Source organism: Lolium perenne, chromosome 4, assembly GCF_019359855.2.
Source record: "Lolium perenne isolate Kyuss_39 chromosome 4, Kyuss_2.0, whole genome shotgun sequence".
Lineage (NCBI taxonomy): Eukaryota > Viridiplantae > Streptophyta > Magnoliopsida > Poales > Poaceae > Lolium > Lolium perenne.
Genome location: NC_067247.2, coordinates 26,282,218 through 26,299,612, shown reverse-complemented (window position 1 = coordinate 26,299,612; position 17,395 = coordinate 26,282,218). Strand labels below are relative to the sequence as shown.

General features: G+C 42.6%; 2 long non-coding RNA genes and 1 pseudogene across 2 annotated transcripts; 1 reads left to right on the top strand and 2 right to left on the bottom strand.

Moving 5' to 3' along the window:
• Positions 1-4,083: 4,083 nt before the first annotated feature.
• On the top strand, positions 4,084-4,798 carry LOC127346634 (cell number regulator 10-like; annotated as a pseudogene).
• Positions 4,799-5,712: 914 nt separating this feature from the next.
• Positions 5,713-7,346, bottom strand: LOC127348276 (uncharacterized). The gene is made up of 3 exons (XR_007879712.2): positions 6,799-7,346; positions 6,230-6,350; positions 5,713-5,983 (listed from the first exon to the last, which is right to left on the bottom strand). It is a non-coding gene; the product is annotated as an uncharacterized lncRNA (long non-coding RNA).
• A 3,013-nt stretch (positions 7,347-10,359) lies between these two features.
• Positions 10,360-11,169, bottom strand: LOC127348275 (uncharacterized). The gene is made up of 3 exons (XR_011744300.1): positions 11,011-11,169; positions 10,798-10,908; positions 10,360-10,679 (listed from the first exon to the last, which is right to left on the bottom strand). It is a non-coding gene; the product is annotated as an uncharacterized lncRNA (long non-coding RNA).
• Between the last annotated feature and the right edge of the window lie 6,226 nt (positions 11,170-17,395).

Below are 17,395 nucleotides of genomic sequence, written 5' to 3'. Positions count from 1 at the left end.
TCTACTCTTTGCAAATATGGGCAATGTTTGCTCTAAGATTTGAAACGAATTTGATTTCATTTGCAAAAAAAGACAAATTTGATTACTCTATTTCTCTGTAAACTTGTGAAATATTTGTGGTGCACCGAAATGAATGTCAAATCACTTTGAAATGATATTGAAATTTATGTATGATATGTGAAACTTAAAGAAACATTAATGAAAAACTGTATGAAATACTATGATCTATTTGTGCCATGTTTCATCTTTCATTCTGATGTGTGACAAATCTGAAATAAATATGAAAACTTCTTGATTTCCAACTGGTTTCTGCCTAAAAATGTAATTGATTTCTAAAACATAATTGTATAATATTTTGTCCTCATAAATTTAAAATAAATATACCATGCACTTCTCAATAAAAAATATAATATATGCCAATATACCATGCTTGTAACATATCTGGTTGTATTAGCTCACATATGCATGTTAGTTGTGTCATATTTGGATCATAAGAAGGATGTCTCATATTTCAATATGATAAAAATAATATGGTGATGTGTTACTGGTATCCACAATAAAACAAAAATTGAGGATATTTTGCTGAAATGGAGCTGAAACTAATTTTGCGATTTATCAAATTGGAATGAAAATAACACAAAATAGATGGTAAAACTATACCGTATATGAAGATATTTTCTGTCATATTTTATGAAAAAACTGAAACAAACTAAACCTATTTTTATAAAACAATTGCTGGAATATGTGTGAACCATATTTGAAGATATTTTCTGGAAAATCTAAAATGAACTAAACATATTTTTATATAAAAATAACTGGAATATGTGTGAACAAAACAAACTGAACTTCTTCTATATATATATATATATATAACCAAAATAGTGGGCTACCATGGTGGCTAGCTATGCACGTTCATCTACCCGTTGGATTGGCTGTAGGGAGCATGAGATGCAAGAGCAGGAGCATGGAAATTCTAACGGGCATTCCTAACTCCGTTACATGGAGTGTATTTAAATTGTCATCCATTACTCCTTTGCATCTCAGTCCCAACCATGGTCCATTCGAAATGCAGATCAAAGTGTATTTATATTGTCATCCATTACTCTGTTACATCTACATTTCCTATTACAATAGCAGCTAGACCAGTTCCATCATCAAATCTTATCCATGGCTCACTCACGCTTTCTCTGGTTAATGGTTGCCTTCATTTTTTTTTTCTGGTCTGCACTTTGTATTTTTGTCCTAATCTTACGCAGTTATGCTGTTAGGTTGTAGCAAGGTTCTGATCCAGATACTTTCCCCAAGGATTTTTTTGGTACGAATCCACCATCCAGATCCATCCTTGCTTTTTTTCTTCAGATTCTTAATTTGTTTTGTTGGAATAAAGATTTACCAAGATGCATATCCTCTCCCGAAGCTTTTTTTTTGGGGACGAATCCACCATCCAGATCATAATTGTTCTGGCTTCAAACAGATCCAATTTTTTCATTTGGTAGTTTATTTGCTATGCCTAATTTTTTTTGCTTCGGTTTACTGCTAGCACTTTGCAGTACGTCGATTTGCTTCACATCCTTTTTCTGATCAATTTTGGCCTACCCTCCTCCCCAACCTAGCCGCCGCCGCCCACATGACCACCCCCACCTAGGTCTCGGCCTCGTGCTGCCGCCACCAACCTCTCCACACGCGGCATGCCTCTAGCATCGCCTACCATGCATGACTTCTCCTCTACCAGCGGGGAAAGATGGTGCTGGCACGAGGAGACCTTGGGCTACGGGCGTCGGCAGAGGATGGTGCCGGCTTGTGGAGGCCTTAGGCTCCAGACGACGGAGGAGGATGGTGCTGCATCGAGCCGGTGCGGCCCGAAGAGCTTCGTGGCCATGGCTGCGTCTATTCCCCGCGCACCTGCTGCCGGCCATTCGGTCACTTCCGAGCAGCTTCCGTTTGTATCCGGGTGTGGTGAGGGCAGGGCAGAGGCTCGCTGGAGGCCGTGCGAAGCTCCGTGCGGACAAGCGAGTTGGCATCGCGCTCCGGCTTGTTTTCAGGTTTCTCTAGATCATGTAATTGCGTTGGATGCTAGAACAAATTTGTCTTATCATATATTTTCATTGAATATTAGAGCAAATTGTAAAGATCAATTAAAATGTAATTGTGTTGGCTGCATGAGCAATAGCGGTACTTGCTCATGCTGATTACTATGTCCATTTCTTTGTTCTAACTAGCAACAGAGCAAATGGTCAACGGCTGAAAACAGCAGCAAAGCAACTGTTAAAAAAGGAATCCCATCTCCACCTTTGTCCATCCTGTGTGGGTCTCTTTTAACATAGTTAATCAGATGATCCACTCTTGACAAAAGGCTAGCGTTTCATCTGTAATATGGGTGGTACAAGTGACGGGAACAGGCAGGCTCAGTATGGCAAAACGAATGCCAATTTCAGCGTGGTAGTTTCAAACACAGTTACGACGGTAATACCATTTCTCGTTGCTTCGTAATTTTCATCGGTAACATGCACGGTACAAGGAAATGTAGGAAGCAGTTTCAGCATACCGAAACCATCGCCACTGTAATTTCAAACACAATACAGATTGTAATCCCATTCTATTTGTTTCTGTCATTTTCTATGTTTCCACTTTCCAGTAGTAAAACCATCACCAGTGATAACTGTAATTTCAAACGCAGTACAGACTGTAATCCCATTGTATTTGCTTCGTCATTTTCTATGTTTCCAGTAGCAAAACCAACCATCGCCAGTGATAACTGTAATTTCAAACGCAATACAGACTGTAATCTCATTCTATTTGCTTCGTCATTTTCTATGTCTCCAATAGCAACAACAGGTGGATGACGTCTATAAACGGTTAGCACATCAACTGTGAAATGATTCCCTCAGCAGCTATTTCCATCTTGGTCCATTGAACTCATGTGTATTATTAAATGTATTTATTTTTGTACTGCAGTTGAAATTACAATTGATGTCCACATGAAAATACAGAGTATAGAGTTCTCCATACATAATTTTATCCACATAAAACTACACGACGAAAAATGGAACTGCAGCTTTACATGCAGTGTTATATACTCTTTTATAAACACAGTCCATTGAATAACCGATTATTTTCACCCTTTATAACCAACTATTCAAAATCTAGATGTGACACTAGCTAAACCGGTTAGGCGGTAGACAATCATCTGTACCACACTCAGAGTTGAAAAAGCAACGCAAGTCTCCTCTGTATTCTTAACTGTATTTTTAAGTGTAGTTTTTTGTGTATTACCGCCCATGTTGCATTAACATTGGCTCAGTATACAGCTAGCCACCATGCCAGCATTCTAACGGCTTGAAACTTCCACCACAATCCGTTAGTTGATTCTATTGTTAGTCATAGGAATCTTGATCCCTTGATTTTTTTGCACACTATATCCAATGGTCATAGAGGGGTGCATAGCTAGCCACCATGGTAGCAAATCCGCGTTGATATATATAATAACTAAAATCATGATTTCAAAAATGTACTGGAAACAAACTGAATTTCTTCTATATATATTCTATATCGTTGGATTAGCTCGCGTAGGTATGTTAGTTGTGTCAAATTTGGATCATAAAAAGGATGGCTCATTTCAATATGATATACAATAATCTGTTGATGTGATAGTGGTATCCACAATTAAAAAATATTATGAACATTTTGATTTTTTTTTCTGCAATGGAGCTGAAACTATTTTTCCAATTTTTCAAATATGAATGGAAGGTAATACAAAGTAAATGATAAAATTGTACACAGAAAAGGTAACTTTTTATTAAGATAAGAACCGGCTTAGCAGACTAGCAATTCTACGAGTGTTGACTGCTGACCCAATGCTGTACGAGAGCAATCTGATGAAGTTGTGGAGAGAGAGAGCAGAGGGGACAGAGCCATGTGGGTGGGACCTACACAGGCAGCAGAAAATCACAAAAGAACTATACGCAGGGATACTCGGGCACGGTAGATGATTGTACTGGGTCAGCTGGCTCTATGTGATTGGTTAGGGGAACTCCGGTAGTTACCGGCTCCGCTAGAAAACACTTTGCGCTATATAAACCCACTCCAGCAGATATCCCCTCTCATCCATCGCAGCACAGAACACAACAGCGACATCCTCACATAAAAAACCTCAGACCTTCCTAGTTCACCGGGCCCTTTCGACATGAAGCCCGCCGCCGAGCCGGCCACCGGCATCCCCGTCGGCGGCGCCCCCGCCAACGGCACCTGGTCCTCCGGCCTCTTCGACTGCTTCGACGACTGCGGCCTCTGCTGCCTGACGTGCTGGTGCCCGTGCATCACGTTCGGGAAGGTGGCGGAGATCGTGGACCGCGGCGCGACGTCGTGCGGGACTGCCGGAGCGCTCTACGCGCCGGCTGGCGACGCTCACCGGGTGCCGGTGCATCTACTCCTGCACCTACCGCGCCAAGATGCGCGCCCGCACGCGCTCCCGGCCGGCCTGCGGCGATCGCTGCGTCCACTTCTGCTGCGAGCCGTGCTCGCTCGTCCAGCAGTACAAGGAGCTCAAGGCCCGCGGTTACGACCCCGACATCGGATGGCAGCTCAACGCCGAGCGCGGCAACGGCAATGCGCCCGCCGTGCAGATGATGGGCCGCTAATCAAATTCGGGTGGGTCGAGGACAAGTGTTCTTTCGTGCTTGGTAAATTACAACATAGCGTAATTAATAGTAGTGGCTTAAAAATTGTTAATAAGGTTTACAGTGTGTGTTGTACTGGGATTGAGTTTGTAATGTTGTTATACATTTTGTTCCTTGTATAATACTCTCTCTGTCTAAAAATAAACGACTCAACTTTTTCTAAATACGGATACATCTACATACGAAAAACGCATCTACATACTACCATATCTGGAAAAAGTTGACTCACTTATTTGTGGACATAGGAAGTAATATTTGTTTGGCTAGCCGCCGGCCAGCCGGCGTCTGGTTCTGAATATAGAAAATATGAGGTTCTGCCCAAGCAAATCTTCTAATCTGCCCTCTAACTCATAACCGGGTTGTCCATAATCTTACAAGGCGAGCTCACACAATATTGGAAAAATCATCGGTGCCGTGTGTACGGTGGTTCGGAACTTGGTAAACGTTGGCTTTGCTGAGTGGTGCCAAAAAAGACAATAGCAAAGCCAACAAACTTGGAAGGATCGACAAACAAGTGTTCTTTCGTGCTTGGTAAATTACAACATGGCTAGTAATAGTAGTGACTTGATATCTTGTCATCATCTGTGTGTGCGTTATAGTTGCTCGATCTGCATTTTGTTCCTTGTATTATTGTAATTATTTATTTAATATATACTACACGTTTACTTATAAGGGTTTTTATCATTTTTGTCACCTGTGTACTACAAAGTTCCATGGATTTTCTTCCTCAAAAAAAAAGTTCCATGGATTTTCTTCTGCCACGAGTAACATACTACTCTCAGTTTATACAAACTGGTCAAGATAGACGAAAATATCAATTAGGGGACAAACCCAACAAAAGAAAGCACATACATGGCTTCTAAAGTTAAGTTTAAGCTAACTTCTTCTAGGGATAAACACATGTAAACTAAAACACAATATAACTAGATAATGCCCTGCGTGTTGCTGCGGCAATTTATAGCAATGAAAGTGGGCAAAATCATATAATAAAGAAGAAGATTATTTTAAGCTCAGAGCTTAACAAATTGTACGTACATGTTCCCAGGGTGATTCAGAAACTTTGAACCGAGAAAAAAAAGGGTATACCAGATTGAACATAAAAAACAAAAGCTGATGTATCACACGATTGATTAAACATCTTTGTAATGCAAAATAAGTAGGAACATATCAGCAAGACATGGGAATATACTTTGTAATGTTACCATGGGAATTTTTTTGAGTAATGCAACACTGAGCTAATCGGATTTGTCTTCAATAGACCTGCCCTGGCAGTGCCGTAGTCACGTGAACTATTTGTGTATTTATTCCTGAAAATAGAACGCATGATTTTAACATAGTACCATAGAAGATTATAGAAAAGGACAAAGTATGAAATTTTAGATATTTACTGGTAACAGTATTATAAGATCATTGCCTGTTAGATTGAATTGCCTCTATTATTTTGACAGCCACGAACCGTTCAGTGATAAAATAAACTGAACACTGAACAGGGTGTTCAATAGATTCATTCCACAACCATTCAGTGTTAACATAGACTGAACACAACGGCAAACCTGATTGAAGCCCATTCGATTTTGGCAGTGCAATCAATCATGTAAGTAGAATTGCTCCCATATCTCAGATTTTGCAGCGTGACCATCTTTTTTTTTCTGAAACGGAATTTTGCAGCGTGACCTGAAAAGTTGAAACTTGGATGCAGATTAGCTGTTATAATTATTTCATTCTGCACAAATTATTGAAAAATATGGTTTAGTTCGGGGCAAAGTATCAGATCAGAGAATAATCAGGTCAGTAACGCATGCTCTGAACACCATGATATTGATTTCTCTTGACAGAGATATACAGGCCGTATGGAACTTGGGAAAGTCAGTTACTATAAGCAGAAAAAATGGAGCATGTGCCAACATTTGTGTATTGTTTTCTCTCACAGGGATTGGATCACCGCCAAAGGATAGAAGTACTTATTCTGAAAAATCATTTGATTATACATTTCCTAATTTTGGATCAAACGGAAAAGAAGAATATGGAAAATGATTATATGAACCAGAAAGCAGGTTCAGTAACTATCGCTACGGTCAATAGGAAAGAAACAAATACAACTTCCAGTCATTTGGCCCCTCACCATGACTTCAACGAAGACGAAGGCTTCATGCCTTGTTTCTTCTGCTTGCTTGGTGGCCACCGTTTCCTCTTATTTGAATCACTGGCCCTCTTCAGACCTCTGGTTCAACTTGATGGGCGATCTCCTTGCCTTGACCTGCAGCGCCATTACCTCCACCCTCTTGGAGCTCTTTGTCATAATCGACTGATCGGGAACGGTGTATCCATCGGACAGCATTCCGGAGGCTCTCTGCATGGTCGCCAAAGATAGGCTAGGAGCAGCAGGAACTACTGCCGAAGATTGAGTAAAAAGGAGTGTGGCCACAATGGTGAGGATTTGAGATACATACCAGAGTCTCGAAATGAAAGTGGTGGGCCAGTGGACAATTACAACCCATTAGAATTTAGAAAGAGAGGAAGGTGGGGAGGTGAATGGATGAGCAACGACTATTGAGGTGCACAATTGATGAAAAGAAGAGAAGTGATACTTGAAGAGTGGCTGGCCTCGCGCTTCAGTGCCACGACAGGAGAAATAGAAATAGGTGGACTTGTTGCTAGCTCGTCGGTGGTTCCGTTTGCCCCTAGTGCTGCGAGGAGAGTAAGGAGCGAAGGTGCATGCCAAAGAAATTAATTAATGTCCATCAATGTTGTGATCGTTTGAGGAGGGCAAGGGTCAATTTAGTGATCGGTGTGAAGATGACGTGGTGCCTAGATGACTTGGATCAATTAGATGATTTGTTGGCAAGACTGCTGAGGTGGCAATCTATGATTGCTCGTAGATACATGATGAGGTGGATACCTTGCATGTGCAGGAAAATGGGATCACCTATTAAGAATAGAAAGATATCATAACACTAATGTTCTCTGAGTCCGTTGGATGCCATAGTTACTCCTAAGCAAGCAGGGACGGAGCCAGAAAAGTAACACAAGGAGGGCCAATTGCATGTAAAATTTATTGAAGGGGGCCATATATGTAAATTTACGCAACTTGCAGGTCAAATGTATAGACTAACCAAGGTTTTTTAACAAAAAAAATTACCATGAGGGGGGCCATGGCCCCAGCCAGCCCCCTGCTGGCTCCGTCCCTGTAAGCAAGACAATAGTCATTGTGTACTCCCTCCATCTCGGTTTAACATGCATGCACGCAGTTTAAGATAAACTTTGACCATTGATTGAATCAATAAAATATTATTTTTATGACGACAAAATCTATATCATTAGATTCGTATGAAAAAAAAAATTCTAATGATATAACTTTTGTGACATATATTTCATATTTTATTGGCCAAAATAATGGTCAAAGCAATTTCTTAAACTATATGCACGCAGACGGAGGGAGTTGATATATTTTAAGTCACGCCTAACCTACATAGGCCCTAGTAAAGATATCTCTTCATCATACATTCTTGCACAAATATGTAAATATATTTTATAAGTTATAAACTCCCAAAACTAATTTGTTATATAATGGGTGGGGACAATCCATGGAAAAAAAACAGCATATCTTCATCATAATCATGATTAATTTAGCGACCTGATACAAAATTGTTAATTTCATTAATAATTTTTCAAAAACAAAATAAATATGAGAGTAGGTATGCGATTTATATAGCGCTAATAATTGTATATGTATTGTTCAAACAAGGAATTGTTTGCTTGAACTGCAAATTTATCTGCATTGCCTAGAAAAAATGATATGCCAAAAAATGCAATGTATCTTTATACTTCTACAATTTGTAATTTTCCCACAAAATAGTAATATCAGAGAACCATTTATATAAACATATTTAAAAGTTCATGCATATTTAAGTCGTGCTCCCAATAAACAATTCCTTGCAAGAAAACACACTAAACCAAAGATCTAACACACAATAGGAAATCGATCGGGAAACAAACATAAAAACATGAAAATATTTGTTCCCATAAAAGGACAATATGTGAGTTTCAAGTTTTGTTGGCCTGAGTGTTATTTGCACAAAAGGATAATATAACATTCCTTCTTGTGTTCTAGTGGAGAAAACTTAATAAATAAAGTATGGAAAAGTATAAAAGTTTAGTATAAACTATTATGATTGTAACACAGCCTAGCTCTACCTAGAACATTGAGGGGGAGCAAGCAGCCATCATGGTAAATCTAGAATATATGTGTTTTCCAACTACTCGGCAATGTGCAGATGCGGAATAATCAGCATAATTGTATGTTCAACACCATTAGATGGAGAAAATATGCATAGAATGAAGCAACGGAGGAGATTGATGAAATTGTTGAAGAAACGGTCGAACTCGAAAAACATGATGTACAAGAAGTAGTGTAGAGGAGGACTTCGAGTAGTCCAATGAGTGTATATCTTAATGGTGTTCCAATCATGTTTCATATGTTGCACGGCGAAGCAAAGGATGAGCGAGAGTGTAAATATTCTAGTTGGTGGTAGTGTGACATTGCTATGTAGGGTGGAGGAGATAGTTGAGGATGAGAATCGTAAGTGATCGATGTAAACTTTTCGTCGCCAACACCAGATCCAATACTTTTTGGGCTACCATGTGGACTGGAGCATCAAAAAAAAAACTTCCATGGGACAAATGGGCTTGTAGGTAGGCAATCTCGTAAATAAAGGAAGTCAATATATAACAATGATGTGCTGGATCTGGATAGGATGGAGATAGGAACAAAAAAGTATGACAAGGAGGCTAGTAGTGCCCTCCAATGATGCTTGCTCAGAAGGGTCAAGTGGACTTGGATCTTATGCGGAATGTAGAGAAAGGAAAAATGTTCGAAGAGCGCTCGATGAGTTAAGTGCAACATGCATATGTCCTTTTCCATAACCATTGTCGTCCGGCCTCTTCGACTGCTTCGATGACTGTGGCCTCTGCTGCCTGACGTGCTGGTGCCATGTGCATCACCTTCGGCAAGGTAGCTAAGATCGTGGACCACGGCGCGATGTCGTGCGGGACTGCCGGAGCGCTCTACGCGATGCTAGCACTAGTAGAAAAAGGGTCTTTAATCCCGGTTTATAAGGGTCTTCAGTCCCGGTTTGGCAACCGGAACTGGACTTTCAGGATTAAAGGCCATTCCCTTTAGTCCCGGTTCAAATGTACACCGGGCCTAAAGGTTTCTCCACACTGGTAGAAAAAAGGCTATCAGTCGCGGTGCGCAACTGCCATTGGTCGCGGTTTAGCAACCACGACCAATTAAACGCGACTAAAGGCCCCCCCTTTAGTCGCGGTTCCTTACGAACCGCGGTTCCTTACGAACCGCGACTAAAGGCACGTCCACGTGGCCGCCAGCAGTCCGTCGGGGCGGAGGACCTTTAGTCGCGGTTCTCCTGGCCAACCGCGACTAAAGGCCGCCGCAGGTTTAGGGTTTTAGCCCCCCCCCTAACCTGGTTTCTTTTTAATTTGTATTGTTTTATTTCTTTTGTGTTTTCTTTTAATTTTGAAGGAGTTTCACATATTCTACAGTACTACATACATGCATATGAATGTACAATTTCAAACAAATTTGAAATTAGAACCAAAAAGATACAATATATATTCAATATCGGATGACCATATACAATTTTGAACAAGTTTCCATATATAATTTAGTGCATATAAAGTTCTACGTCCTCTACATAGTGTTCTCCTCTAGGATCGATGACTTCCCTCGCCAACCATCCAGCTAATTCCTCTTGAAGTGGTCGGAAGCGAGCTTCTGGACTAAGCGTCGTCCGGAGGTTAATCCTCTTGATGTTGTTCTCAGACGGCTGCCGCTCAGTGGTGTATCTCCGGATCCTCTCACAAACATAGTATCCACATAGATTGGTCCCCGGTGGCTGAATATCCCCAGTCGCATTCTTTGCCCTTTTAAATTGTAGCTCTTTTTTGAATTCACCGACCTTTTGATCTACGAACCGTCTCCAAACCCTACGAGGCAAAGAAAATTAAATGAACAAGAGAGTTATTAATAATTACTTTTGATATTAGGAAATGATGAACGAAATAGGCCGATCGATATAGAGCGCAAATGAATGAAAATAATTACTTTTGCATCATTTTTCTCATGTCGGCCCAAAGCGCCGAATCCATATTCAGAGAGTCGTGGACGAGAACTGTGGAGTTCTGAATTTGAATTACTAGCAGAATCCAGTGGAACCTGCGGACACGATACATGCACAGTCATGCATAACTCATCGATTAGCCACATACCATGCATGGAGTAAACAAAAGAGAATGTGCTCAAGACAGAAACACTCACCCAAAATGGTAAGGAAATAGAATATCACTTTTGAGTTCCTGTTTTCTAAGAAACCGCCACAGGTCATCCTCCACGTCGGCGGGGTGGAGTTCTAACACATATGAATTAAGGATTTGTGGGTCAATGAACCCAACATCATGGATGCGCCTTATTCGCATTTCCCGCTTCTTCAATCTGCATAATAGCGTACACAACAAGTGGGGTAGAAATTAATAAATCACTTACAGAATATAGCAACTGATGATAGATTTGTCGAGCTCGCGCAGATTGAACAGCTGGAACAATTCACTCCGATGAATTTGTATATAGTAATGTTTGAAGTGATGCTCGTGTCTAACTTCCGCATAAATATAGTCTTTGGCGTTTTTAAGTTTTATGTAACCCTTGTACCAATTTAGCAGACCTTTCATTTGTCGAGGTAGATCCTCTTCCTGCGCAGGCTCGACGAGAGGCCCATTCTCCACATATGTAAATACTACGTCCTTCATTGGTGCCTCATCAAGGCCTAACAGTGCACGAAGAGTGATACCTAAGTTGGCCGCTTGTTCTGTGGCACTCGCTACAGTCAATCCCTGTGCTGCCGCAGCTGCTATGATTTCGGGGGCATCGTCCCGACCGGCGGCTTTCACTATGAGCGGGGCGATCGATTGTTTACTTTGTTCCCCGAGCTGGGCAACTTGTTTCCCCCCTTTTTTACTTTCTAATTCTTTCTCGGCCTCCTTCTGCTTCTTCGCCAACTCTTGGTTCCTCTTGAACGCGAGTGCTTGCCTACGAAGTTCACGTTCATAGTCGTCAGGCAGATTCTTCGCGGCTTGGGACGGTGTGTTCAAAAATGATTTAGCCCAGCTCTTTTCCTTCTCAGAAAATACTTGCTTGGGCTCGGGCTCTGTTTTCTTCTTGTAGTCCGCCTTCCATTTCTCATAATCAGCAGCCGCGTGTGCGTCGACTTCCTCGGCACTACGTTCCCAAGGCCTTGTGGGGAGAGGCTTCAGTGATGGCTCTGGTATCTTTATGGTTCTAGGTACATAAGGCTCCGGGTTAATAACCCAGGACTGCTTCTGCTTCTTCGCCGGAGGTGGATTGGGGGGCGGCGTCTGATCACCCGCCGGACGAGGACTGGGGGGCGGCGTCTGCTTACCCGCCGGAGGTGAATTGGGGGGCGGCGTCGGCTGACGTGAAGGAGGTGTAGGTGAACCACCACCACCACCACCGCCGCCGCCACCACCACCGGAGGGGGGTGGACTTGTTTGCCTTGGCGCCTCGTCTGGAAACTTGATAAACTTCTTTTTCCATAGAATGAACTGGCGCTTGACACCTCCAAGTCTTCTCTCCCCTTCGGGTGTAGCAATGTCAATCTCCAGTTCCTCAAACCCTGGGACTATTTCCTCCACCGTGACACGAGCATAGCCATCTGGAATGGGGTTGTTGTGGTGGAGTGCTCCAGGCTCACATGGTAAAGCACTGCCGATGGCTACCTTCGTGGACATGTTCCCAATTGGATAATGCAGATGACATTCTTTCATCTCCTTTACATCGTCCACGGGGTAGCGAGGAGGCTCCGGTGCAGTAATTTCGACCGCCGTTGCATTATCAGTAGCCGGCGGGTTCTCCGTGGAAGCCACGCTGCTTCTCATCCGCGGCTGGCTTCCGAGATCCGCTGGATGATCTTCATTCGCCCCAGCTGCCGATCTTTCTTGTACTAGTATATTCAAGGTTTTCTTCATCGTATCGACTTCCGATACCAACTTCGCCATAACATCTGCATCCCGATCCATCTTTCTCTTACGGCTTCTGTAAGCGTACGGGTCATCGTTCTGGGAGAACCCTACTTTCCACGGAATGTCCCCGTACATGCCTCGTACACGTCCTCCGTGTTCAGGATTCCCGAGGGCTCTTGTCAGCGCGTCGTTCTCTCTGTTGAACTTGATCTTCCCCTCTTGAGCATCCCTCATTGCGTCAATAAGGGCTTGGGTGGGTTTAAACATTTTGTTCCCGTGAACACACGCCCCTGTCTCCGGGTCTAGCGTTCCCCCATGCCCGTACCACCAGCTTTTGGCCCTTCGGTCCCATCCCTCCGTACCTGGACGGATTCCTCGCCTCCTCAGCTCGTTCTCCATCTTCTCCCACTTAGGCTCCCAAAAGCGATACCCTCCTGGCCCCATAATATGATTGTACTCCTTCTTAGCCGCATTTTCCTTATTTTTTCTCGATATTTCAATGAAATGCTCCGATTTCTTCTGCTTCACAAAATCTGGCCAATCATGTTGAAGTCTCTCATATTGTCCTTTGAAATCCGGAGTCTTGTTCTGGTTGACATAGTCATGGGCTAGATTTTGCTTGAATTTCCTGAATGTTTCGGCCATCTTACCAAGAGCGAACTGTTTGACTAGCTTCCTCCTCTTCTTGTTTTCCTCAATCTTGTTACCCTCCTCATCGAATTTGTGGTATTCCGGAGGTAGGATGAAATGTTCCATAAGCTTTTTAAAGCAATCCTTTTTAGTTCTCTTGTCGACAAAAGTGAAACCAAGACGTGCCTTCTTTGGCTCATGCCACTCCTGGAGGGTGATCGAGACGTTGTCTCTAACAACGGCTCCGCATTGGTTGATAAACTTGGTGGCGTGCTTCTGGGGCTCCAGCGGCCTGCCGGTTGCACTGTCGACAACCTCGATGGTATATGTTTCTCCTTGTTTGAGCGTCTTGGTTGCGCCACGCTTTGACGACGACGTACTCGATTTTTTCGACGATCCGGCCGAGGGCTAAAATAAGAAAGAGAGTCGCGCGTGTTAGTACACACATATTTATTCAAATCAGTAAGTTTGTATCACCAGAGGCAAAATGTATATATATACCTCGGCGCCGGAGCTGGTTGCTGCTACTTGCAATTCAAGATCGTCGTTTATCGACGTTTCTTCCCCATCATCTTGCTGACGGCCTTCGTCTTGACCGTCAAGATTCAGATAAGAAGAAATATCCTCTTCATCTTGTTCGGTCGGCACATAAACAATATCGCCTTTTATGATGCCAAATATATGTTCTTCAGCTTCTTGATCATAGTTGTCCATAATCGGGTCAGCTCTATCGTCCGCCATATGTCAGTCCTGAAAACATGCATGTAGTAAAAACTAAGTAATTGGCGCAGTGACCGCGTGACCGAGAGACCGGTGGCGGTGGCGAAGCGGTGGCGAAAGGGCGGTGGCGAAGCGGTGGCGAAAGGGCGACGAGCGCTGCCGGCCCCCTCCGTATACGCGCGGTGGTTAAGTCAAATTTTCGTTAAGTCAAAAAATTTAAGACAAAATTTTTAAGTCAAGTTTAGAGTTCTTTTAAAAGTGAAAAAATACAAATAATATGTTAAGTTATTTTGAGTTCTTGTAAAATTTAAGTCATATTAAGTCAAAATTTTAGTTAAGTTAATTTTATTAAGTCATAATAATATGTTAAGTTTTAATTTTATTAATTCAAAATTTTAAGCCATATTAAGTCAAAATTTAAGTCATATTAAGTCAAAATTTTATTAAGTCATAATAATATGTTAAGTTTTAATTTTATTAAGTCAAAATTTTAAGTAATTTTTTTTTGGAATCCCTCTCTGCTCTCTCTCTGTTCTCTCACGCGCAGCGGCGCACGCGCGCGAGGCCGGGCCGCCGGAGCCGGCCGATCGACGCGGGTGCCGGGGTCGGCACGGCGAGGCAGCGCGGCGGCGCGATGCGTGCTGTCCACAATCGGCGCGTGGTTGACGAGGAGGAAATGGTGTAGCTTTCCTTCGTTCCCAAGAACGGCGCCAGAAAATAGCTTGATGTCTACGGGTGCTTCTATTCTTGTAGACAGTGTTGGGCCTCCAAGAGCAGAGGTTTGTAGAACAGCAGCAAGTTTCCCTTAAGTGGATCACCCAAGGTTTATCGAACTCAGGGAGGAAGAGGTCAAAGATATCCCTCTCATGCAACCCTGCAACCACAAAGCAAGAAGTCTCTTGTGTCCCCAACACACCTAATAGGTGCACTAGTTCGGCGAAGAGATAGTGAAATACAGGTGGTATGAATGAATATGAGCAGTAGTAACGGCGCCAGAAAATAGCTTGCTGGCGTGTAGTTGATGGTGGTAATATGGTAGCAGTAGTAACGCAGTAAAACAGTAAACAAGCAGCGATAGCAGTATTTAGGAACAAGGCCTAGGGAATAGACTTTCACTAGTGGACACTCTCAACATTGATCACATAACAGAATAGATAAATGCATACTCTACACTCTCTTGTTGGATGATGAACACATTGCGTAGGATTACACGAACCCTCAATGCCGGAGTTAACAAGCTCCACAATTCAATGTTCATATTTAAATAACCTTAGAGTGCATGAAAGATCAACACGACTAAACCAAGTACTAACATAGCATGCACACTGTCACCTTCACACCATGTAGGAGGAATAGATCACATCAATACCATCATAGCAATAGTTAACTTCATAATCTACAAGAGATCACAATCATAGCCTACGCCAAGTACTAACACGGATGCACACACTGTCACCATTACACCGTGCAGGAGGAATAAAACTACTTTAATAACATCACTAGAGTAGCACATAGATAAATTGTGATACAAAACACATTGCAATCATAAAGAGATATAAATAAGCACTTCACTACGCCATTCATAACAGTGAATAAGTATTCTGTGAAATATAGCCTAAGAGACCCACACGGTGCACACACTGTCACCTTTACACACGTGGGACAAGGAGTCTCCGGAGATCACATAAGTAAAACTCACTTGACTAGCATAATGACATCTAGATTACAAGCATCATCATATGAATCTCAATCATGTAAGGCAGCTCATGAGATTATTGTATTGAAGTACATAGGAGAGAGATGAACCACATAGCTACCGGTACAGCCCCGAGCCTCGATGGAGAACTACTCCCTCCTCATGGGAGACAGCAGCGTTGATGGAGATGGCGGTGGTGTCGATGGAGGAGCCTTCCGGGGGCACTTCCCCGCCCCGGCGGCGTGTCGGAACAGAGACTCCTATCCCCCAGATCTTGGCTTCGCGAAGGCGGCGGCTCTGGAAGGTTTCTCGTACCGTGGTTTTTCCGTCTCGAGGTTTTAGGTCTGGGACCTTTATATAGGCGAAGAGGCGGAGTCGGAGGGGCGACGAGGCGGTGACACCATAGGGGGGCGCGGCCAGGGCCCAGGCCGCGCCACCCTGTCGTCTGGGGCCCACATGGCCCCCCTCTGGCGGCTCTCGGGTGTTCTGGATGCTTCCGGTGAAAATAGGAACCTGGGCGTTGATTTCGTCCAATTCCGAGAATATTTCGTTACTAGGATTTCTGAAACCAAAAACAGCAGAAAACAGGAACTGGCACTTCGGCATCTCGTCAATAGGTTAGTTCCAGAAAACGCATAAATATGACATAAAATGTGCATATAACATGTAGATATCATCAATAATGTGGCATGGAACACAAGAAATTATCGATACGTCGGAGACGTATCAGCATCCCCAAGCTTAGTTCATGCTCGTCCCGAGCAGGTAAACGATAACAAAGATAATTTCTGGAGTGACATGCCATCATAAACTTGATCATACTATTGTAAACATATGTAATGAATGCAGCGATCAAAACAATGGTAATGACATGAGTAAACAACTGAATCATAAAGCACAGACTTTTCATGAATAGTACTTTCAAGACAAGCATCAATAAGTCTTGCATAAGAGTTAACTCATAAAGCAATAATTTAAAGTAAAGACATTGAAGCAACACAATGGAAGATTAAGTTTCAGCGGTTGCTTTCAACTTGTAACATGTATATCTCATGGATATTTATCAACATAGAGTAATATAACAAGTACAATATGCAAGTATGTAGGAATCAATGCACAGTTCACACAAGTGTTTGCTTCTTGAGGTGGAGAGAAATAGGTGAACAGACTCAACATAAAAGTAAAAGGATGGTCCTTCAAAGAGGAAAGCATTGATTGCTATATTTGTGCTAGAGCTTTGGTTTTGAAAACATATAGAGAGCATAAAAGTAAAATTTTGAGAGGTGTTTGTTGTTGTCAACGAATGGTAGTGGGCACTCTAACTACCTTATCAACCAGACTTTCAAGAGCGGCTCCCATGAAGGACGTTATCTCTACCAGCAAGGTAGATCATCCCTCTTCTCTTTTGTTTACACATGTACTTTAGTTTAGTTTTTCTTTATTTATGGATGACACTCCTCCCAACCTTTTGCTTACACAAGCCATGGCTAACCGAATCCTCGGGTGCCTTCCAACATTCACATACCATGGAGGAGTGTCTATTTGCAAAATTAAGTTGCTTACTGATGAATCAGAGCAAAACATGTGAAGAGAATTATTAATGCAAGTTAATTAATCGGGG